Here is a 24,445-nt window from a genome sequence, read left to right as displayed (position 1 = left end):
GAGACGTATCCAAGAGAAACTGCATTCTCCACTTCAATAGGACATCAAAGTAACTCAAGGCAAGCATGTACAGTTATCTTCAGTCCCAGAGAGAATTCAAGTATGTTCATAAGAGTCACTTCATATTTTGTTTCATTTATGCAAGTAGATGAATAAAACCCTGCAGTAGGGGAAGAACACAAATCTCAATCAAAATATTGTATCACTCGGGTGTTAGATCGATCCCATGCCGTTCAGTGGAATAGTACTACGTACCAGGGAACAACATACCTGAAAATGAACTTGAATATGCTCTGACCATACAAAACAACCAGAGAAAAGGATTAAAATACCAATAAAATCTGTACTAAACTAACATGAGAGAGAGAGAGATGCAGGATGGTAGTTGGGCATAGTTGATAGTATGGACCATGACTGCAGCTATTTGTACTAAACTAATTAACATGAGAGGTAGAGAGGCCTACCGGACTTGATGCAATGGAGACGGCTGGAGATGAACAAAGATTCCTACAACGCATAAATTAGAGATTTCAACCAAGCTAACTCAAAAACTCGTTCAGACCTAAGGATATGAAGAAAGGAAGGAGAGCCCCCCACCTCTGGCCGAAGTGATGTTGGAGGAGGATGTCAGCGTTGGGAAAAGTGTGCCTCGCTGGGTGCCAGATTCGATGCAGGGGCGTGAGTCTTGGGCCAGCGCCCACACCTTGACGCCGGCGAGGTCAGCCGATCCACCGCGATGCAGCCGCCGGCCCGATCGGCGAGCACCCCGACATAGCATCGCGTCCCCGGCCGCTGGATCCGTGGCATGATGCGCACGAGGGAGCGGATGTTGCAGCGCAGTGCTCTACTGGGGTGTGATCTGTTGCAGCTCAGCTGGTCCTCTGGTACAGTTCGACCGTGCGACGGTGTCAATCACTGGACTCCGGGTCAGCATCACGCCGTTCTCCGGTGGGGATGGCCCGCGAAGGTTTGGCTGGCGGCGGCGCGGTATGGAACGGAGGTTCCGTCATCTTTGTCGGTGACTTGTTATAGTTGAGGCAGAGATTTTATTGATTGAGGGGAGACGAACCGAACCACTGAAAGAATCAATGCGAGGATTTGTTTACATTAGATGAGTGGAGCTAAGAGAGGAAGAGGGGGAAATAATGGAGGAGATGAACAGAGCCAGCGTGCGCGTCCTCGAGCCGATAACGCCTCAGCGGAAATAAAATATATTGGTTGCGAATTTTAGTTTGCTGAGACTAGCCACAATGGAGAATAACATACACTAGTAACATATACATATCTTTAGACTATGTTACTACCTCAATAGTGGGTAGTAACATAAGTGTGATAACATGCAAAGCTTCATTTATTAGGTTATAGAGTCATATTGCATTGGGATATGTGATGTTACAGTAACTAGCTAAGTTACTAGTACTACATCTCTCCTCATTAACTCATTGCCACATAAGCAAATTTACTGAGTCTGAGGTGGCCGGCCCACCGATCCTGCTTGTGAGACCATCCTGGGTTGCTGGCCCTCTCCCACCACCACTACCGCAAAACAGGCCTAGAGAGCTTCCCTCCCCCGCCGCGCGCAACTCCGGCGCCGGCGTCCCCCCCCCTCCCCGCCGCGAGTCACTCCGACCGCGGCGTCCACCCTCCAGCTCTGCCCACCGCCCGCCATGGCCGGTAGCCCGGGCTCCGTCACCTTGTCGTTCAGGCCCAGTGGGGAGCGCCCTGTCGTGTCTGGTCTGGGCATCTCCGAGAGCTCGGGGTCGCTCCACGCCCAGGGCTCGCCGCTTGCGCCCCCCCCCCCCCCCCTCGCATGGGCCTCCTCCTCCTCCTTCCCTGGCAGATGCTGCGCCGTCGGCCGTGCCATGGAACCTGCCGAGGCCCTCCAGGAAGGAGCTTTGGAGGCGGAGGCACTCCCCGGTTGCGCATGGCTCCCACCACGCCTCGCGGCAGCATGCGCGCCGGGAGATCTCGCTGGGCACGGAGACGCTCTGCTTCCAGTGTCTCCGGGAGAGACACTTCAAGTCCGACTACACCAACGAAATCGTCTGCTTTCTTTGTGGCTTGCCGGGGCATGGTGCCAAGGACTGCAAGCGCCCGTGGAGCCCCTCCCCGGTTGAGGAGCTGCGGCGTGCGGCGTCGGTGAAGGTGGTGCGCAGAGACCCGGTGCCCGCTCCACGGTTGGCTGGCCCCAGTTCCCCTCCTCCGCCTCCCCCGCCGTTGCTCCCGGAGCAGGTGCAGGCCCCGGCGTGGCCGTGTCTCACGGCACCTAGGCTGATGTCCCCCCATATGAAGAGATGCTCCCCTCGGATCTCTGTGTGGTTCGTCGCTCCCGCTCCATGGGCGAATTGGAGAACCGGCTGAAGTATGCCATGGTTGCTTATGTTGGCGGCGCAAGGCGAGGCATTTCCCCACAGTTCGTCGTCGATGCTCTGGCGGCGGAGGCCGGCATCGACTCGGAGTGGGTCTCGGTGCACGACTTCCGGCCGGAAGATTTCCTGGTCATCTTCGCGCGCCCTGAGCACCGCAACAGTGTGGGCTCGCGCCCGTTCCTCCAGCATCAGGGCGTGCATCTCTACTTCCGGCAGTGGACCGTCAAGCTCAGGCGGTGCACGTTGTGCTTAGGTACAAGGTCGATCTCGTTCTCGAGGGCATCCCGCCACATGCATGGGACCGGGAGGTGGCAGAGGATCTCCTTGGCTTTGCTTGCCTGGTGGACACGGTGGCGCCGGAGACGTACTCCCATCAAAACTTGTTCGCGTTCAACCTGTCGGCATGGACGGCGCACCCGGAGTCGATCCCCGCCCTTCGCTGGCTGGCCATTCCCGAGCCGGGTCTCGTCGATCCCCTGATGGAGCCTGCGTTGCTGCAGTACAAGGTCTTGATCCACCTGGATTCGGTGACAGGGTTCGGACCTTGGGAGGGGCTGCAGTTCTTGGGTGTCTCGTCGGACAGCGGACAGAGCGACATCCCTGGCTCCGATGGAGGGCCGTTCGGTGTCTCTGGTGGTGGCGCTGGCGGCGGCGCGCATGCTCATCGCTTGCCATGGCAATTTGGCGTTCGTGATAGGCGGGGCTCGCTGGAGATGGGCGTGGCCTCCGCTGGCATCGGCTCGCTGGGCGCTGTGGGCGAGGCTGGCCGGGTGTGGCGGCTGCCGCCGATGGCTGCCCGACAGGTTGAGCCGCTGGTGGGGTCTCCCCTGATGGTGCGGCACAGGCTATCCATCAGAAGTTCTGCTTTTGACCGGCTGACGTGTGAGGTGGGTCCGGTAGATGGTTCTAGGACGAGGACTGGAGGGATTTCGAATTTGCAAGGTGGCAACAATGAAGCTCAAGGCGTGGCAAGCACACCGGGCGTGAGGAACGCAGTTTCTGTTGGGCACGGGGATTTGGTCCTCGCCATCCGTACTAAGGCAGCTGGCCAGGTGGGACTGGATACCACCTGCAGCACGATGGTGTTGGGTGGGGCTCTGGCTCACACCAACATCGAGGAGACAGATGGCCAGTTGGGAGAGGACAACGGTCGTCCCACCAACGGCGACAAGATGGTTGGGACGGGACTAAGGCCCACTGACGGTGTCCTGGACTAGGGGGTACTCACCACGTCATCTCCCGATCAGTTGGATTGGGTCGAGGATCCCCATGGACGTATACTCATGGGCCAGTCCGGACAGTTGCGCATACAAGGAATTCCACAAGACTTGGCGATCAAGACAAGGACTCCTCCCCCACCGGCGTATTCGGCTAGGACTCTTGTTATCCTAGGCCTCTGGTGCATTATATAAACCGAGGCCAGGCTAGTCGATAGAGATATATACAACAACAATCATACCCTAGGCTAGCTTCTAGGGTTTAGCCTCCTTGATCTCGTGGTAGATCTACTCTTGTAACCCACATCATCAATATTAATCAAGCAGGACATAGGGTTTTACCTCCATCAAGAGGGCCCGAACTGAAGGAAATATGCCCTAGAGGCAATAATAAAGTTATTATTTATTTCCTTATATCATGATAAATGTTTATTATTCATGCTAGAATTGTATTAACCGGAAACATAATACATGTGTGAATACATAGACCAACATAGTGTCACTAGTATGCCTCTACTTGACTAGCTCGTTTATCAAAGATGGTTATGTTTCCTAAACATGGACAAAAGAGTTGTCATTTGATTAACGGGATCACATCATTAGGAGAATGATGTGACTGACATGACCCATTCCGTTAGCCTAGCACTTGATCGTTTAGTATGTTGCTATTGCTTTCTTCATGACTTATACATGTTCCTGTAACTATGAGATTATGCAACTCCCGTTTACCGGAGGAACACTTTGGGTGCTACCAAACGTCACAATGTAACTGGGTGATTATAAAGGAGTACTACGGGTGTCTCCGAAGGTACATGTTGAGTTGTCGTATTTCGAGATTAGGTTTTGTCACTCCAATGAGTTGGTTACGGGATGATGCATTACGTAACGAGTAAAGAGACTTGACGGTAACGAGATTGAACTAGGTATTGGATACCGACGATCAAATCTCGGGCAAGTAACATACCGATGACAAAGGGAACAACGTATGTTGTTATGCGGTTTGACCGATAAAGATCTTCGTAGAATATGTAGGAACCAATATGGGCATCCAGGTTCCGCTATTTGTTATTGACCAAGAATAGTTCTAGGTCATATCTACATAGTTCTCGAACCCGTAGGGTCGGCACGCTTAATGTTACGATGACAGTTTTATTATGAGTTTATAAGTTTTGATGTACCGAAGGAGTTCGGAGTCCCGGATGAGATCGGGGACATGACGAGGAGTCTCGAAATGGTCGAGACGTAAAGATCGATATATTGGACGACTATATTCGGAGTTCGAAAAGGTTCCGAGTGATTCGGGTATTTATCGGAGTACCGGAGAGTTACGGGAATTCGCCGGGGAGAAGTATTGAGCCTTATTGGGCCATACGGAAAAGAGAGAGGGGCTGCCTAGGGCAGGCCGCGCCCCCCCCCCCCATGGCCTAGTCCGAATTGGACTAGGGGGAGGGGCCGCACCCCCTCCTTCCTTCCCTTCTCTCTTCCCCTTCCTTGTCTCCTACTCCTACTACATGGAAGGACTCCTAGTTGGACTAGGAAAGAGGGAATCCTACTCCCGGTGGGAGTAGGACTCCCCTAGGGCGCGCCATAGAGAGGGCCGGCCCTCCCCTCCTCCATTCCTTTATATACGGGGGCAGGGGGCACCCCATGGACACACAAGTTGATCTACGGATCGTTCCTTAGCCGTGTGCGGTGCCCCCCTCCACCATATTCCACCTCGATCATATCGTCGCGGAGTTTAGGCGAAGCCCTGCGCCGGTAGAGCATCATCATCATCACCACGCCGTCGTGCTGACGGAACTCATCCCCGAAGCTTTGCTGGATCGGAGCCCGGGGATCGTCATCGAGCTGAACGTGTGCTGAACTCGGAGGTGCCGTACGTTCGGTACTTGGATCGGTTGGATCATGAAGACGTACGACTACATCAACCGCGTTGTGCTAACGCTTCCGCTTACGGTCTACGAGGGTACGTGGACAACACTCTCCCCTCTCGTTGCTATGCCATCACCATGATCTTGCGTGTACGTAGGAAATTTTTTGAAATTACTACGTTCCCCAACAGTGGCATCCGAGCCTAGGTTTTATGCGTTGATGTTATATGCACGAGTAGAACACAAGTGAGTTGTGGGCGATACAAGTCATACTGCTTACCAGCATGTCATACTTTGGTTCAGCGGTATTGTGAGATGAAGCGGCCCGGACCGACATTACGCGTACGCTTACGCGAGACTGGTTTCACCGTTACGAGCACTTGTGCTTAAAGGTGGCTGGCGGGTGTCTGTCTCTCTCACTTTAGCTGAATCGAGTGTGGCTACGCCCGGTCCTTGCGAAGGTTAAAACAGCACTAACTTGACGAACTATCGTTGTGGTTTTGATGCGTAGGTAAGAACGGTTCTTGCTAAGCCCATAGCAGCCACGTAAAATTTGCAACAACAAAGTAGAGGACGTCTAACTTGTTTTTGCAGGGCATGTTGTGATGTGATATGGTCAAGACGTGATGCTATATTTTATTGTATGAGATGATCATGTTTTGTAACCGAAGTTATCGGCAACTGGCAGGAGCCATATGGTTGTCGCTTTATTGTATGAAATGCAAACGCCCTGTAATTGCTTTACTTTATCTCTACGCGGTAGCAATAGTCGTAGAAGCAATAGATGGCGTAACGACAACGATGCTACGATGGAGATCAAGGTGTCGCGCCGGTGACGATGGTGATCACGACGGTGCTTCGAAGATGGAGATCACAAGCACAAGATGATGATGGCCATATCATATCACTTATATTGATTGCATGTGATGTTTATCCTTTATGCATCTTATCTTGCTTTGATTGACGGTAGCATTTTAAGATGATCTCTCACTAATTATCAAGAAGTGTTCTCCCTGAGTATGCACCGTTGCGAAAGTTCTTCGTGCTGAGACACCACGTGATGATCGGGTGTGATAGGCTCTACGTTCAAATACAACGGGTGCAAAACAGTTGCACACGCGGAATACTCAGGTTAAACTTGACGAGCCTAGCATATACAGATATGGCCTCGGAACACGGAGACCGAAAGGTCGAACGTGAATCATATAGTAGATATGATCAACATAGTGATGTTCACCATTGAAACTACTCCATCTCACGTGATGATCGGACATGGTTTAGTTGATTTGGATCACGTAATCACTTAGATGACTAGAGAGATGTCTATCTAAGTGGGAGTTCTTAAGTAATATGATTAATTGAACTTAAATTTATCATGAACTTAGTCCTGGTAGTATTTTGCAAATTATGTTTGTAGATCAATAGCTTGCGTTGTTGCTTTCATATGTTTATTTTGATATGTTCCTAGAGAAAATTGTGTTGAAAGATGTTAGTAGCAATGATGCGGATTGGATCCGTGATCTGAGGTTTATCCTCATTGCTGCACAGAAGAATTATGTCCTTAATGCACCGCTAGGTGACAGACCTATTGCAGGAGCAGATGCAGACGTTATGAACGTTTGGCTAGCTCAATATGATGACTACTTGATAGTTTTGTGCACCATGCTTAACGGCTTAGAATCGGGACTCCAAAGACGTTTTGAACGTCATGGACCATATGAGATGTTCTAGGAATTGAAGTTAATATTTCAAGCAAATACCCGAGTTGAGAGACATAAAGTCTCCAACAAGTTCTATGGCTAAAAGATGGAGGAGAATCGCTCAACTAGTGAGCATGTGCTCAGATTGTCTGGGTACTTCAATCGCTTGAATCAAGTGGGAGTTAATCTTCCAGATAAGATAGTGATTGACAGAATTCTCTAGTCACCATCACTAAGTTACTAGAACTTCATGATGAACTATAGTATGCAAGGGATGACGAAAACGATTCCCGAGCTCTTCATGATGTTGAAATCAACGAAGGTAGAAATCAAGAAAGAGCATCATGTGTTGATGATTGACAAGACCACTAGTTTTAAGAAAAGGGCAAGGGAAAGAAAGGGAAACTTCAAGTAGAATGGCAAACAAGTTGTCACTCCCGCGAAGAAGCCCACAGCTGGACCAAAGCCTGAAACTGAGTGCTTACACTGCAAAGGAAATGGTCACTGGAAGCGGAAATGCCCTGAATATTTGGTGGATAAGAAGGATGGCGAAGTGAACAAGGGTATATTTGATATACAGGTTATTGATGTGTGCCTTACTAGTGTTTATAGTAGCCCCTGAGTATTTGATACTTGTTCGGTTGCTAAGATTAGTAACTCGAAACAGGAGTTACAGAATAAACAGAGACTAGTTGAGGGTGAAGTGACGATGTGTGTTGGAAGTGGTTCCAAGATTGATATGATCATCATCGCACACTCCCTATACTTTCGGGATTAGTGTTAAACCTAAATAAATGTTATTTGGCGTTTGCGTTGAGCATGAATATGATTTGATCATGTTTATTGCAATACGGTTATTCATTTAAAGTCAGAGAATAATTGTTGTTCTGTTTACATGAATAAAACCTTCAATGGTCATACACCCAATGAAAATAGTTTGTTGGATCTCGATCGTAGTGATACACATATTCATAATGTTGAAGCCAAAAGATGCAAAGTTAATAATGATAGTGCAACTTATTTGTGGCACTGCCGTTTGGGTCATATCGGTGTAAAGCGCATGAAGAAACTCCATAAAGATGGATTTTCGGAATCAATTGGTTATGAATCATTTGATGCTTGCGAATCGTGCCTTTTGGGCAAGATGACTAAAACTCTGTTCTCCAGAACAATGGAACGAGCTACTGACTTATTGGAAATAATACATACCGATGTATGCGATCCAATGAGTGTTGATGCTCGTGGCAAGTATCATTATTTTCTGACCTTCACAAGATGATTTGAGCAGATATGGGAATATCTACTTGATGAAACATAAGTCTGAAATAGTTGAAAGGTTCAAAGAATTTCAGAGTGAAGTGGGAAAATCATCGTAACAAGAAAATAAAATTTCTGCGATCTGATCGCGGAGACGAACATTTGAGTTACGAGTTTGGTCTTCAATTAAAACAAAGTGGAATAGTTTCACAGCTCACGCCACCTGGAACACCACAACGTTATGGTGTGTCCGAACGTCGTAACCGCACTTTATTGGATATGGTGCGATCTATGATGTCTCTTACTGATTTACCACTATTGTTTTGGGGTTATGCATTAGAGACAGCTGCATTCACGTTTAATAGGGCACCATCTAAATCCGTTGAGATGACACCATATGAACTATGGTTTAGCAGTAAACCTAAGCTGTCATTTCTTAAAGTTTGGAGTTGCGATGCTTATATGAAAAAAGGTTTTCAACTTGATAAGCTCGAACCCAAATCGGAGAAGTGCGTCTTCATATAATACACCTTCTATCACAGATCCGAAGGCAAGTTATTCGTTGCTAATATGGATCCTTTCTAGGGAAGCAGTTTCTCTCGAAAGAACTGAGTGGGAGGAAAGTAGAACTTGATGAGGTAATTGTACCTTCTCCCTTATTGGAAAGTAGTTCATCACTGAAATCAGTTCCAGTGATTCCTACACCAATTAGTGAGGAAGCTAATGATGATGATCATGAAACTTCAGATCAAGTTACTACAGAACCTCGTAGGTCTTCCAGAGTACGGTCGGCACCAAAGTGGTACGGTAATCCTGTTCTGAAAGTCATGTTACTAGACCATGATAAACCTACGAACTATGAGGAAGCGATGATGAGCCCAGATTCCGCAAAATGGCTGGAGGCCATAAAATCTGAGATAGGATCCATGTATGAGAACAAAGTGTGGACTTTGGTGGACTTGCCCGATGATCGGCAAGCCATAGAAAATAAATGGATCTTCAAGAGGAAGACGGACGTTGATAGTAGTGTTACTATCTACAAAGCTCGACTTGTCGCAAAAAGGTTTTTCGACAAGTTCAAGGTGTTGAATACAATGAGATTTTCTCACTTGTATCGATGCTTAAAGTCTGTTCAAATCATGTTAGCAATTGCCACATTTTATGAAATCTGGCAAATAGATGTCAAAACTGCATTCCTTAATGGATTTATTAAAGAAGAGTTGTATATGATGCAACTAGAAGGTTTTGTCAATCCTAAAAGTGCTAACAAAATATGCAAGCTCCAGCAATCCATCTATGGACTGGTGCAAGCATCTTAGACTTGGAATATACGCTTTGATAAGTTGATCAAAGCATATTGTTTTGTACAGACTTACGGTGAAGCCTGTATTTACAAGAAAGTGAGTGGGAGCACTACAGCATTTCTGATAAGTATATGTGAATGACATATTGTTGATCGGAAATAATGTAGAATTATTCTGCAAAGCATAAAGGAGTGTTTGAAAGGAGTTCTTTAAAAGAAAGACCTCGGTAAAGCTGCTTACACATTGAGGATCAAGATCTATATAGATAGATCAAGACGCTTGATAAGATTTTTCAATGAATACATACCTTGATAAATTTTTGAAATAGTTCAAAATGGAACAGTCAAAGAAGGAGTTCTTGCCTGTGTTGCAAGGTGTGAAGTTGAGTAAGACTCAAGACCCGACCATGGCAGAAAATAGAAAGAGAATGAAAAGTCATTCCCTATGCCTCAGTCATAGGTTCTATAAAGTATGCTATGCTGTGAACCAGACATATTGTATACCTTGCTCTGAGTTTGGCAAAGGAATACAATTTTGATCTAATAGTAGATCACTGGACAGCGGTCAAGAATATCCTTAGTAAGGACTAAGGAGATGTTTCTCGATTATGGAGGTGATAAAAGAGTTCGTTATAAAAGTTACATCGGTGCAAACTTTTACACTAATCCAGATGACTCTAAGTCTCAAACTGGATACATATTGAAAGTGGGAGCAATTAAGCTAGAGTAGCTCCATGCAGAGCATTGAAGACATAGAATGTTTGCAAAATACATACGGCTCCGAATGTGACAGACCCGTTGACTAAGCTTCTCTCACGAGAAAAACATGATCATACCTTAGTACTCTTTTGGGTGTTAATCACATAGCGATGTGAACTAGATTATTGACTCTAGTAAACCCTTTGGGTGTTGATCACATGATGATGTGAACTATGGGTATTAATCACATGCAGATGTGAATATTGGTGTTAAATCACATGGCGATGTGAACTAGACTATTGACTCTAGTGCAAGTGGGAGACTGAAGGAAATATGCCCTAGAGGCAATAATAAAGTTATTATTTATTTCCTTATATCATGATAAATGTTTATTATTCATGCTAGAATTGTATTAACCGGAAACATAATACATGTGTGAATACATAGACAAACATAGTGTCACTAGTATGCCTCTACTTGACTAGCTCGTTTATCAAAGATGGTTATGTTTCCTAACCATGGACAAAAGAGTTGTCATTTGATTAACGGGATCACATCATTAGGAGAATGATGTGATTGACATGACCCATTCCGTTAGCCTAGCACTTGATCGTTTAATATGTTGCTATTGCTTTCTTCATGACTTATACATGTTCCTGTAACTATGAGATTATGCAACTCCCGTTTACCGGAGGAACACTTTGGGTGCTACCAAACGTCACAACGTAACTGGGTGATTATAAAGGAGTACTACAGGTGTCTCCGAAGGTACATGTTGAGTTGGCGTATTTCGAGATTAGGTTTTGTCACTCCGATTGTCGGAGAGGTATCTCTGGGCCCTCTCGGTAATGCACATCACTATAAGCCTTGCAAGCAATGTGACCAATGAGTTGGTTACGGGATGATGCATTACGTAACGAGTAAAGAGACTTGCCGGTAATGAGATTGAACTAGGTATTGGATACCGACGATCAAATCTCGGGCAAGTAACATACCGATGACAAAGGGAACAACGTATGTTGTTATGCGGTTTGACCGATAAAGATCTTCGTACAATATGTAGGAACCAATATGGGCATCCAGGTTCCGCTATTGGTTATTGACCGAGAATAGTTCTAGGTCATGTCTACATAGTTCTCAAACCCGTAGGGTCCACACGCTTAACGTTACGATGACAGTTTTATTATGAGTTTATAAGTTTTGATGTACCGAAGGAGTTCGGAGTCCAGGATGAGATCGGGGACATGACGAGGAGTCTAGAAATGGTCGAGACGTAAAGATCGATATATTGGACGACTATATTCGGAGTTCGGAAAGGTTCCGAGTGATTCGGGTATTTATCGGAGTACCGGAGAGTTACGGGAATTCGCCGGGGAGAAGTATTGGGCCTTATTGGGCCATACGGGAAAGAGAGAGGGGCTGCCTAGGGCAGGCCGCGCGCCCCCCATGGCCTAGTCCGAATTGGACTAGGGGGAGGGGCCGCACCCCCTCCTTCCTTCCCTTCTCTCTTCCCCTTTCTTGTCTCCTATTCCTACTACATGGAAGGACTCCTAGTTGGACTAGGAAAGAGGGAATCCTACTCCCGGTGGGAGTAGGACTCCCCTAGGGCGCGCCATAGAGAGGGCCGGCCCTCCCCTCCTCCACTCCTTTATATACGGGGGCAGGGGGCACCCCATGGACACACAAGTTGATCTACGGATCGTTTCTTAGCCGTGTGCGGTGCCCCCCTCCACCATATTCCACCTCGGTCATATCGTCGCGGAGTTTAAGCGAAGCCCTGCACCGGTAGAGCATCATCATCGTCACCACGCCGTCGTGCTGATGGAACTCATCCCCGAAGCTTTGCTGGATCGGAGCCCGGGGATCGTCATCGAGCTGAACGTGTGCTGAACTCGGAGGTGCCGTACGTTCGGTACTTGGATCGGTTGGATCATGAAGACGTACGACTACATCAACCGTGTTGTGCTAACGCTTCCGCTTACGGTCTACGAGGGTACGTGGACAACACTCTCCCCTCTCGTTGCTATACCATCACCATGATCTTGCGTGTACGTAGGAATTTTTTTGAAATTACTACGTTCCCCAACACGAACCTGGGTAAAAACATTGTGTCCCTCGTCTCCTGTTACCATCCGCCTAGACGCACAGTTCGGGACCCCCTACCCGAGATCCGCCGGTTTTGCTACAACAAATAAGCCAGGTGCTATTAATCCTAGTATTTTTTGCTTGTTTGGGTTCATTTTTCCCAACGAATTATTACTCTGGTTTGTCCATCATATGTACGCAGGTCTATCAAACGGTGACCGCATTAACGACGGTCGCATGGTGGTTTGGTCAGTTTCCGTACATAGTCCGGCGAACGCCGCATCCGGAACTCGAACCGACGTGTGAATTCAGGCCCTGCCATGCCTTTACCGCATCATGCCGCCGCCCTACATCGGCATTGACTTCGGCGCCATGCCATATTTCTTTTATTACTCACTCTGCATAAATTATTTGTTATGCAACGAATTTTTTTTATTACTATTATCTCCGGTTTGCACTATTTTTTGTGCACAGGAAAATGATCCAGCCGGACTATATCCTTTGGCGTCACCTCGGCTGGACGAGGGGCTTCGTCAACACTTCATTACCCCATGCCGGGGACTTCGGCATCACCCTGCCGTCCTGCATTGACCGTGCTATGTCACCACTTCGGAGTGCCGAGCTCTTTGCTCCGCTACCTCGGTACCAGCTTGGGGGATGGAACCTTGTCCCGCATCAAGCTCGGACCGCGTCATCAATACCGAACACATTAACCAGCTAAGTTGCCTTCATGCTCAAAATTTTAAATTTTTAACTTGTGTTCGGCTCGACCAAGCATTATACTTTTTTGGAAAAAAGTTGCTTGTAAAAATTTCCTTGTCCAAACTTTGTTTGTGACGCGCAAATTCAAATACCCCGTTTACTTGGGGGCTTCCTTCATGAAGCTTTTTTCTCTTGCATATGGTTATACTTGTACGGCTTCGTTCCTTGTTCGTGTGTTATGCCACAATATGCACCATATTGACTTAAGCGATTTGCAAGCTGGGTTGCCTGACTCATGTGCTTACCCCTACGTTCCCGATTGTTCGGCTAGGGAGTAAAGGGAGCACCTCTGCGATTGTCACGATCGGGTCAACCGAGCCGGACCTCAGACTGGGTGAAGCCGAAAGCTAGCGCTCTTATTGTTTTCAATCATGGTCGGCACACAACGGAAATCATGAGTACACAAAATCTATTGCACAAGTCTCATAATAACAATGAGCACCGAAGAAAGGTATCGGTGGGGGTACTATTTTCTTCGAAGATGCTTCTTACTCTTCGCAGTAATATAGCATAAGTTCCCTGAGCACGCTTTGTCTGTTACAGCCTTATGGCCTGATTGCCTGGTTATTGGAAACACCGTCGATATTCTCGACAGATAGAGTACATAACACTTTTCGGTCCTTGACCGAAGAGGGAGAAGCCGACGGTCGGTTAAGACGCGTTTAAAGTTTGGTTGAACATAGATATGATATAAGTACTTCGGTACATGCAATCATTCTTTTACCCAAGTCACTTGGGGGCTCTTAAATTTATACGAGCCGTTTTATGATAAGTGTTTTTCTTCTTAGTCGTTGCAAAGTTATTATTATTATTTATCACTCCTTTTTTCGACACAAGTGTGCGGTCACTAGCGGGGAGCCTAATTTCTCTCTCAAAGCCGCTAGAGTTTAGTTTGCTAAACTGGCCTAGTAAGAAGTGTTCCGCCCTCGCGATAGGAGGTTGAAGCCGTAGGCTGACCCGCTTAAAGTTTTGAGATAGGATGTGTCATGTTAAAGCACGGCAGAAGCACCTTTTTTTCTAAAGTCCAATTTTCGAATTGGTGCCGAACACTTGATCTGGTTCGGACATTAACCTTTTTGAATAAGTTTTTTTGGCTTTTCGAGCCCATGGCACTTTTAAACTATTTGTGTGTTTTCAGCACAAGTCTCGCAGTGCAACGCCGGACACTTTTAGAGATTCGGCAAAAACATTCTCGGATATTGCTATATATGCATCGGTTTTGAATTGTGTCTTTGGTCAATAGTTGGGTTGCCCGGCTCCTGCGCTTGCCTCCTATGTTCCGCTTTGTTCGGCTAGGTGTGCAAAGGGAGAACCACTGCGATTGTGCTTCCAGCTCACATGGTTAAGCACCTCAGTGGAGAAAGCCGAAAACTGACTGTCACAATAAGCGTAAACTGGTCGGCGATCCGATGACGGCGTTAAACAACGGGCCATTCATAACAATGGCCGAAGTGTTTACGGCTTGACCTCGACTGTCGCCGAACACTACCGGGGGCTATTAACTGGCCTCCCAAACTAAATCCTCGATATTTTGCTCTTACATTGGAGCTGAGGTTTCATGATCATGCTTAGCATGACAACCCAAAGAAAGGAACCGATAGCGGGACTATTTTCTTTGGAAGACATTTCTTCTGTTAAATAGTAATATAACATGTCTCTCCGCGTACCTTTGTTTATAAAATCGTATGGCCAGATTGCCTTGTTTGTTGTAAATCTTTGCCCTCATAAAGGCTTTATAAAGTAAGGACAAACACTCCTCGGCTATTGGCCGAGGAGGTGGAAGCCGATGGTCGGTCAACAAAGTTTTGTACAATGCGGCTCCGAGCATTAATGACGTAAAGTACTTGGATACATAGAGTCATTACACATAATTTGTGATTTTACTATGGATATCGATCCTTAATTCGTCCTCCCGTGCCCGCATTAAGGCTCGGGGGCTACTGGGCTTCGGGCTTATTATTTACAAATATTAAAAGGGGCACATCGATCCCCTGATCTGGTGTTGCCACCCGACCAGTGTCTCGGGGGCTACTGCATTGCCTGTTCTATGCAGAAAATTTTAAGTGTAATACAGTTTCCGAGAAGATTTTGATCCTCAGTTTGGTCGGCCGCACCCAACCTGAGTCTTGAGGACTGAGCACATCGCTTCTTGTGTCCCGAAGTATTCTGCCGAGCTAGGACTTGATCCTCAGACCGATTTTGCAAATCAACATGAGTCTCAGCGGCTACGGGGATCACGGTCTTATGTCATCCTTCATGTGCACCTCGGGTTTTAGACCGATACCCACCTTGAGGGCTACTGGCACCAATCAAAAATATTGACAAAAATCGGCCCACATTCGGGGTGGTGCACCACCTCAGAAGCAGTCCGGCGTAAAGCTTGGGCGCTAGTGGCTGGCTCCATAGAGGGCACTTCCGGCATTAAGCTCGGCTAAACTCCTTCAAACTTCTTTGAACCAAGGTGATTTATGACACCTCGGATACAGTTCGACGTTGGAGCTCGGATACATAGTCCGGCGTTGGAGCTCGGATACCGTCCGGCGTTGGAGCTCGGATACATAGTCCGGCGTTAGAGCTGGGAAGCAGTCCGGCATTAGTGCTCGGCTGCAAAAGATACCTCGAATGCAGTCCGGCGTTGGAGCTTGGACGCAAGAGGACGTTGCCACCCGGGAACAACTTCAAACCCGAGGTGTGGCATAAAAATAACAAGGCATTGATAAAGGCCAGAAACTTAAAGGCGCTCCTCGGATACCCGACATGTAAACTCGTCGAATGCATTTCGGCGATCCTCAAGATCGAAGATGAGAAGATTTGTTGAACCAGTTTTCAAGACCGACGACCGAAGATGAAGAACAGTTTGGAAAAATCAAGGAGCGTCCCCAACTTGAAGACCGGTTCAGGGGGCTACTGACGGTGTCCTGGACTAGGGGGTACTCACCACGTCGTCTCCCGATCAGTTGGATTGGGCCGAGGATCCTCATGGCCGTATACTCATGGGCCAGTCTGGACAGTTGCCGCATACAAGGAAGATTCCACAAGACTTGGCGATCAAGACAAGGACTCCTCCCCCACCGGCATATTCTGCTAGGACTCTTGTTATCCTAGGCCTCTGGTGCATTATATAAACCGAGGACAGGCTAGTCGATAGAGATATATACAACAACAATCATATCATAGACTAGCTTTTAGGGTTTAGCCTCCTTGATCTCGTGGTAGATCTACTCTTGTAACCCACATCATCAATATTAATCAAGCAGGACGTAGGGTTTTACCTCCATCAAGAGGGCCCGAACCTGGGTAAAAACATCGTGTCCCTCGTCTCCTGTTACCATCCGCCTAGACGCATAGTTCGGGACCCCCTACCTGAGATCCGCCGGTTTTGACACCGACACCCACCATGTGCACATCGGAGGTGGGGATGGAGCTGGCTTCCACACCACGGATCCCTGCACGATGGTGCGGACATGACGGCCCCACTGCCAATCATTCAGGAGGAGCTGATCGCCCCCACCTCCACTCGCATCCCAAGTGATCCGGTGGGCCAGGGAGTGGCATTGGATGGATCACATGCCACAGTACCGGAGAAGGTTGCTATGGCCCACACCTGTCTGGGAGTTCACCGGCCAATAAAGTGCTCGAGGTGGCAGACCCTGCTGGGACCCCTGATGGGAATCATGCCCATGCACCATGTGGCGACGTGGGCACGTCCTTGCCCCCGGATCAGGCCCCTCTCCTGGTTACTGATGTTGATGTGCTTGTGGGCACAGTACGCATGCCACAGCCCGATGATGCTGGAATTGGTGTTTCGCTGGAGACTAATGGTGCATGTGGCAAGGAGACAGTGCAAGCTGAACGCATGGGTATTGATACGATCTTGGAGTTGGGGCCGGTTACTTCCAATGGCAACGAGGAGGATGAAATGGAGGGCATGACTGCCCAGGAGGCGGACGCATACGCTAAACTGAAGACATTTTGCTCCAACATCATTAAAAAGCTTGCACCACCGCTCCTCAAAGAGGTCGAAGCCTCAAAGTTAAGGTCGGATGCCACTCCCTTCACACCAAAGCGCACCACCAGGGCCACGAAGAAGAGCTCGGCGTCGAGTCGTACAAAGGAGAACCTAGCGGAAAATGTGTTGCTGCATGCTCTTGGACTGGTCCCGGAAGATCTAACCGTGGATGATGGTGTCATCCAAGAACTCAAGGCGCTGTTCGACTCTCCACTAAAAGAGCAACACGTCTGGATCATTGCTGGCTTATTTGGCAAGTCCATCCCGGCGGCTCAGGAGATGCATGCGAGCCAGGCGATGGTGGTATGCACAAACTAGGTGTCTTCCTCTGGTGTTGGTGATCTATATCTTCCATGGATATGCACCCACAAGTAATCTACTGGAATGTTAGGGGCCTTAACAGTCCAGCGAAGCGTAAGGCCGTTCGAGACTTTGTTAGCACAGTGAAAGTGAACTTGGCGTGTCTACAGGAGACGAAACTTGATGTATGTGATCAATATATGGTAATGCAATGTTTGGGGCCATCTTTTGATGGCCGTGCTTATTTGCCGACAGTTGACACGTGGGGTAGGATTTTGTTGGCATGGGATAGCACAACTCTCACCGTGGACAATGTTGTGCTCAATGACAACTTTCTCACCGGGTTGTTGCACACAAAAGTTGGGCAACCTTGGTGGATCACGATGGTGTATGGGCCACAAGGGGATGAGCTTAAAAACCAGTTCTTGGAGGATCTAAAGAACCGGAGGGTCGGATGCCTTGGACCATGGATGGTCCTGGGTGACTTCAACATGATCATCAGAGCGACAGACAAGAACAATACCAACATAAATCCGAGGATGATGAGCAAGTTTCGAGACTTTATGGATGAGCACGAGCTCAAGGAGATGTACATGCACGGCAGGAGGTACACTTGGTACAATGAGAGGGACGCCCCGACCCTAACGAAGATTGACAAAATTCTCACCATAGTCGATTGGGAGTTAGACAATAGAATACCTGCTTCAGGCGATGTCTACAGGGGTCTCGAATCACGCACCTCTTCTGCTCACCACTAGTGTTGGCCTCAGTCCCAAGCGCAGATTCAGGTTTGAGATGTTTTGGACCAAAATGGAAGGTTTTGAGGAAGCTGTTACTGAAGCGTGGGTTTGTGACCCGGACATAGTGGATCCCTACAAGAGGCTTGACACTCTTCTGTGAAATACCGCTCGGCACCTGCAGGCATGGGGCCAGCGTAAAATGGGCAATGTTAAGATGTTAATGTGCGTGGCGCGATGGGTGATACACAGACTTGACTGTGCACAAGAGAACCGAGCTCTGGGGCATCTCGAGATTTGTCTTAGGAAAACTTTGAAGCAAGATCTGTTGGGTCTTGCAGCTCTAGAGCGTACCATTAATTGGCAAAGATCTAGGATGAAATGGCTTAAGGAGGGGATGCTAACACCAAATTGTTCCAAGCGGTGGCGAATGGACGCTGCTCCAAAAACTTCATTGCTCGTGTCAAGAAGGATGGTGTGCTGATCACTGACCAGGAGCTTAAGGAGAAGGCTTTCTTCGAGGCTTATGAGAGATTGATTGGTTCTGAGCATGCTAGAGAAACTCGCTAGACCTGCAATATCTGGGTATACAGCCGCGGGACCTTAGCGAGCTGGAGACCATGATTACGGAAGAAGAGGTTTGGAGCGTCATCAAGGAGCTGCCCTCGTACCGTGCCCCAGGCCTGGATGGGTATATTGCTGCCTTCTATCAAAAAGCTTGGCACATCATTAAGAACGAGGTCATGGCTGTCATACACAAGCTATATGTGGGAGATGGTAGGGTTTTTGCGAAGCTCAACAAGGCGCACATAGTGCTCATCCCAAAGAAGCTAGATGCTGAGGAAATTGGTGACTATCATCCTATTAGTCTTACTCATAGCATCCCTAAGCTGTTTGCTAAGGCTCTTGCCAATAGATTGAGGAAGCACATGAATGACATTGTGGAGTCTAACCAATCGACTTTCATCAAAGGCTGACATCTACATGACAATTTCCTCCTCGTGAGGCAAGTGGCTAGGAAGCTACATGCTAGGAGAGCCTCGACGGTGTTCCTTAAGTTGGATATTTCGAGAGCTTTTGACTCCTTGTCATGGCCTTTCTTATTTGAGGTCATGGAAGCCAAAGGGTTTGGAACTCAGTGGATGAGATGGGTGGCCATTCTACTACAAACAACAAGTACAAAGATCATTGTCAATGGAATTCCAAGGGAGAGCTTTGCACATGCTTGTGGGCTCCGGCAAGGAGACCCAATCTTCCCGATGCTATTCGTCATTGCCATGGACGTCTTGACGGCAATGATCAAAAAGGCTACTGAAGTGGGAGTGCTCAGTACGACACCTGGGATATTACCAACGCAGAGGTTGTCCATCTATGCAGATGACGTGGCCATGTTCATCAAGCCTACTAGTATGGATCTAAGCTTCATAAGGAATGCTCTAGAGGCCTTCGGCACTGCCTCGGGTCTGCGAGTAAATTACAGGAAGTCATCGGCAATTGTGATCCGAGGAGACCAGGATGATAAAGTCAGAGTGGCTACGTTTCTAGAGTGCAATCAGGTAGATTTCCCTTGCAAGTACCTTGGCTTGCAGCTTGCAATAAAAAGCTTAACCAGGGCAGATTGGCAGCCAATGTTAGACCAGGTCCGGTACTTCGTCCCAGCTTGGCAAAGGGGTCTCATCCAGAGGCCGGGGAGACTCATCTTGGTGCAATCTGTCATCTCGGCAAAACCTATTCACCACCTTATGATTGCGGATGCTCCGGCATGGGTGCTTGAGGATATTAACAAGTGGATGAGATCCTTTTTTTAGGCTAGAAAGGATAAGATCAATGGTGGCCAATGCCTAGTTGCGTGGGATACTATATGCCCGCCCAAGTGCTATGGAGGTCTTGGCATCAAAAACCTCAACTGGCAAGCTTTGGCATTGAGAGTCAGGTGGGAGTGGCTTAAGCGAACGGAGCCAACCAGACCATGGCAAGGGCTGCGTATGATTGAGGATAGGGACACTCGAGAGCTCTTTGACAGCATCGTGCATATTACGGTCGGTATGGGAGACCGGGTTCTCTTTTGGCGAGACAGATGGATACATGGATTTGCCGTAGCTGATGTAGCCCCTTTGTTGCAAGACACCGTGCAGCCGAGGGTGGCAAATACAAGGACTGTGCAACAGGCGCTAACCAATGATAGATGGCAAATGGACTGTCAAGTTAACTCCTTCATGGCACAATTGCAGTTTGTACATCTTTGCCATGCGATCACAACGGTGGATAGAAATCAGGACCAGGAGGACGGGTTCACCTGGACTTGCACGGCTTTGGGTCAGTACTCTGCCCGCGCTATCTATGCCAACTTATGCTCTGGGCTGCCGAGGTCGCCTATGAGCGCTTGTGTGTGGAGGAGCTGGGCCCCGCTTAAGTGCAAGATTTTCGCTTGGCTAGCGATGCAGTATAGGCACTGGACTTCTGACCGCCGTGCACGACACGGCCTGCAGGATGAGCCATCAGCCTACTACACGTGTTTGCAAGATGAGGACAACGTAGATCACATTCTGTCGACATGCGGTTATGCGCACGAGGTTTGGTTCCTCATTTGGGACACGCTCCGCATCAACGTGCAGGACCGTCTACCTGATGATACTACTCTTGAATGGTGGTTGAGAGAGAGAGAAAACAATTCCACAAGACGACAAGCGAGGGTTTGACACGTTGCTCATCGCGGGCATGTGGGCTCTTTGGAAGCAACGCAATGCTAGGGTTTTTAATAGAGTTGAACAACAAAAAGATGCTAGGGAGCTTTCCACTATGATCCTTGGTGAGGTAGCCGAGTGGAGGCAAGCAGGTGGTGGTGTTGGTGGCCTACAAAGATTTGTGAGGAGTTAGTTTAGGCGTGCTAGGTGGTGTTGGTGTCGTGTTTGTGTGGCCGTGTGTGCGCACTCGAGCCACACTTCTTGTAATTGTGCTTTCTACCTTCTATAAAAATATGGTACGCCATTGGCGTACTCTCGAAAAAAAAGACCATCCTGGGTCCTGGGCGGGTGGCCCGCCAGAATTTAGTCAGGGAAAGCGGGGGAGATGGGTTGGGCTGGATTAGTCCGTGCGGAGGCTCTGTCGTGGAACCTAACAACAGTAACTGAAGCCAACATGTCTGTTTTTTTACTGTGCTGGGTCCCGCTTGTAAGTCTCTAAATAAACGCTGATGTGGCAGTCCTGCTGATGTGGATAGGGTGCATGTTAAAAGAAATAGAATAGTGGGGATGAACTATTTAGATATTATAGATAATAACAAAAACTGGGATCGCCCGATGGAACATGACGCGTGCGTCCGCCATCTCCGTGGCCGTTGGATCAGATTTTAATGAGATGGCTAGAAGCAACACATTATCTAGGCTAGTTTTTGCAACTGAGTGGTTGATGCGGTTTCTCCCACCGCAACAACTCGTGTGTTGCGGGGTCATAATCTGGATCCCCTCGAGAGCAGCAACTACCCGTGCTCCTCCAAAGCACACCGGATGCGCCAGCGAGCACCTCCGTCGCACGACCGCCAAGCACCCCAATTGTGCCACAACTGACGCCGGCGAGCAAGCGCTCCGCTGTTGTGGTCGTCGGCTGCCTCCACCACCATCCACCCTCTCTCCTCCCTCCTCTTCTCACCTTCATCCAGACCAGGCGCTGGCAGCCGCATCGCCACCGAGTACCCCTGCCGCTCCACCGTTGATGTCGTGAGCACCGATCTGCCATCGCGGTCGTCGGCCACTTCCACCACCTTCAACCATCTCTCCTCCTCCCTGTTCTCTCCTTCATCCAGTCGCGCCGCCGCGAGCACCCCCGCTGTGACGCCGCTGACGCGGGCGACCACGCGCTCCGCCGTCGCGCTTGTCGGCCGCCTCCACCACCACCCATCCGCTCTCCTTCTCCCTCTTCTTGATCGATGGCGCCCGCTCGTGGTGCTCCCAGGTGATGAAGAAGACGACCTCTGCTCGACACTGACGACGCAACAAAAATTTGTACAACACAACTTCTGTTACACAAAATTTTTGCAGCATAATCTCTGTTACAAATGTTTCTGCAACAAGGTCTTTGTTGCAAAGTAGATAAACGAAGTTCACCCTGCTAGATATGTGTCAGATCCGATGGCTCGCGAGGCAGCTAATCTTTTAAAAAGATCAAGATCCGCCGGCCGACGCGTAGCAGCCCCCTTTCTTTTGGGCCTTTTATATAAACTCAGTCAAACTTTACAATATTTAACATAAGATAAGCTAATATATCAAAGTAAAAGGGAGAAAGTAAAATACGAGAGTAAGATGCAAATTTGTATCACAGAAGCATTAGTGTCGTGCACACCATGTGCGAGTAATGTATCCGACACCCACGTATTCACGCTGCTTTGAGATTCGACTCATATTTTTCCCGGTCTTATGGACATTGTATTTCTTTGCATTCATTCCTTCTCCATACTTTCTAATTAAAATTTGTGGGATCCACAATTAAAATAATAATTAAATTCTCATAAAATTACAAAATTGGTAAAAAAATACGTAGAAAGATTTTTAAAATGTTTGATTTTAAATTTTCTCGAAGTACAAATTTCAATTATTTTTAAGATGTGTTTCTCGGAACAGGCATTCGCTATGCTTTATAAATAAAGCCAAATGATCAAACCGATACAAAGTGACGAGGAAATCTTTGTCAAAAAAAAAAAGATAACCAAGTACTCTCTATACGTCTAGATACATCCCTTTTATCCATTTTGATGGCAAGTATTTCCGGACGGAGGGAGTAGCAAACACCACCAGCTCACTGTTGAGCATGAGCACATAAGTGGCTACACCCCCAACAAGAAGCACCTGCTACTACTGATTAGAAGTGACACAACGCCTCCTGGGAACCACTGGACACCGTTGCACCGCATACACCAAGCTATTGGCAAAAAGAGACACATGCCATCTCGCTTCGGACTGTGGAGCACTGATCCTGCATGTGGACGTCAATGACCGAGAACGGTGACAACGGGTCACGGGTAAAACATAGGAGACAAGCGAGGCCGTCCCATGCCTGAGTCAAAAAAGCTTGATGTTAGGATCAAAGCTTGCCCGAAGACGCCAACGAGTGACTGGGAGTAAGGGACGGAGCCAGGAATTCGATATAGGGGGGCGAGTTCCACATCTGAGGTCTTACGGACTAATGAGCATTGACCCAAGCCATAAAACATTTGGACAGTAAAAAAGGCCTAAACTGAAATCATGTTTCCGTTGATCTAAACTTTAGAAAATTGTTCATCTTTGACTAGACATAATAAGTTTTTCATTTAAATAGCAAATTTGGTAAACTATATTATAAATAATTGATTCCAATCCAATTTTCATGTCCATGAATAAAAGATCATTCATTTTAGACAAAAAAATAAAATTTTGAAGTTCATGAGAGGGACCATACCATGCTGGCATGGAAGACGTCATTCATCCTTAGGTCCATGGTCGCTCCCCCTAATCCCTTTCTTTCTCTTCATGTCTACACAAATACAATTGGACAATTTGAAATTTTCCAATTAGTTTTCAATGTTTACAATTACAATCTAAGACACAAAGTAACTAATCCTGAAAATATAATCTAACCTTTCTTTTTCTCGTTTGGTTGTTCGTCAGTGCGGCCGGCCGGCCGGCTGGAATGCGCCCGTGGATCGGCGCGACCGTGCTTGCCTGTCGCTTTTCCTTCTCGACGGTAGACAATCTAGGTGGCCGGCGGCAGCGAGCAGGTTTTTTCAGATCGCAAGTGGCAGATTAGAAAGGAAAGCGACTAGAGGAGATAGAAAAACTACCCTATACGTGCGTCGTGGACTCCTGATTGAGCGCAGGTCCTTCTCTTCCACGTTGGGCTGTTTTTCCTTTTTCCTTCTCCTGATATTGGGCCTTTGACCAGCTGTCTGCAATCATTACTTACATGGGCTTTGACTAGGGGGGGGGGGGGGGGGGGGGGGGGCGAGACAGGCCAAAATCGTGTGCGTACACACAAAAAACGTCTACTGCCTGATCGATATCAAGGGGCGACGTGATCGTTGGGGGGGGGGGGGTCTCGCCCCCCCTCGTGCCCCCTTAGAATCGTCCCTGCCGGGAGGTACCTGAGCTCCATGAAGATGCCCTCC

The 24,445-nt window shown here is 48.0% G+C and overlaps 1 long non-coding RNA gene across 1 annotated transcript; it reads right to left on the bottom strand.

Annotated features, from left to right (window-relative positions):
- Nucleotides 1-23,025: 23,025 nt before the first annotated feature.
- Nucleotides 23,026-24,134, bottom strand: LOC123041930 (uncharacterized). The gene is made up of 3 exons (XR_006418669.1): nucleotides 23,919-24,134; nucleotides 23,740-23,814; nucleotides 23,026-23,358 (listed from the first exon to the last, which is right to left on the bottom strand). It is a non-coding gene; the product is annotated as an uncharacterized lncRNA (long non-coding RNA).
- Nucleotides 24,135-24,445: the final 311 nt, after the last annotated feature.

The sequence above is a fragment of the Triticum aestivum genome, chromosome 2B (assembly GCF_018294505.1).
Source record: "Triticum aestivum cultivar Chinese Spring chromosome 2B, IWGSC CS RefSeq v2.1, whole genome shotgun sequence".
Taxonomy (NCBI): Eukaryota; Viridiplantae; Streptophyta; class Magnoliopsida; order Poales; family Poaceae; genus Triticum; species Triticum aestivum.
Note: the sequence above shows the minus strand (reverse complement) of the source record. Positions and strands in the feature narration are given on the sequence as shown.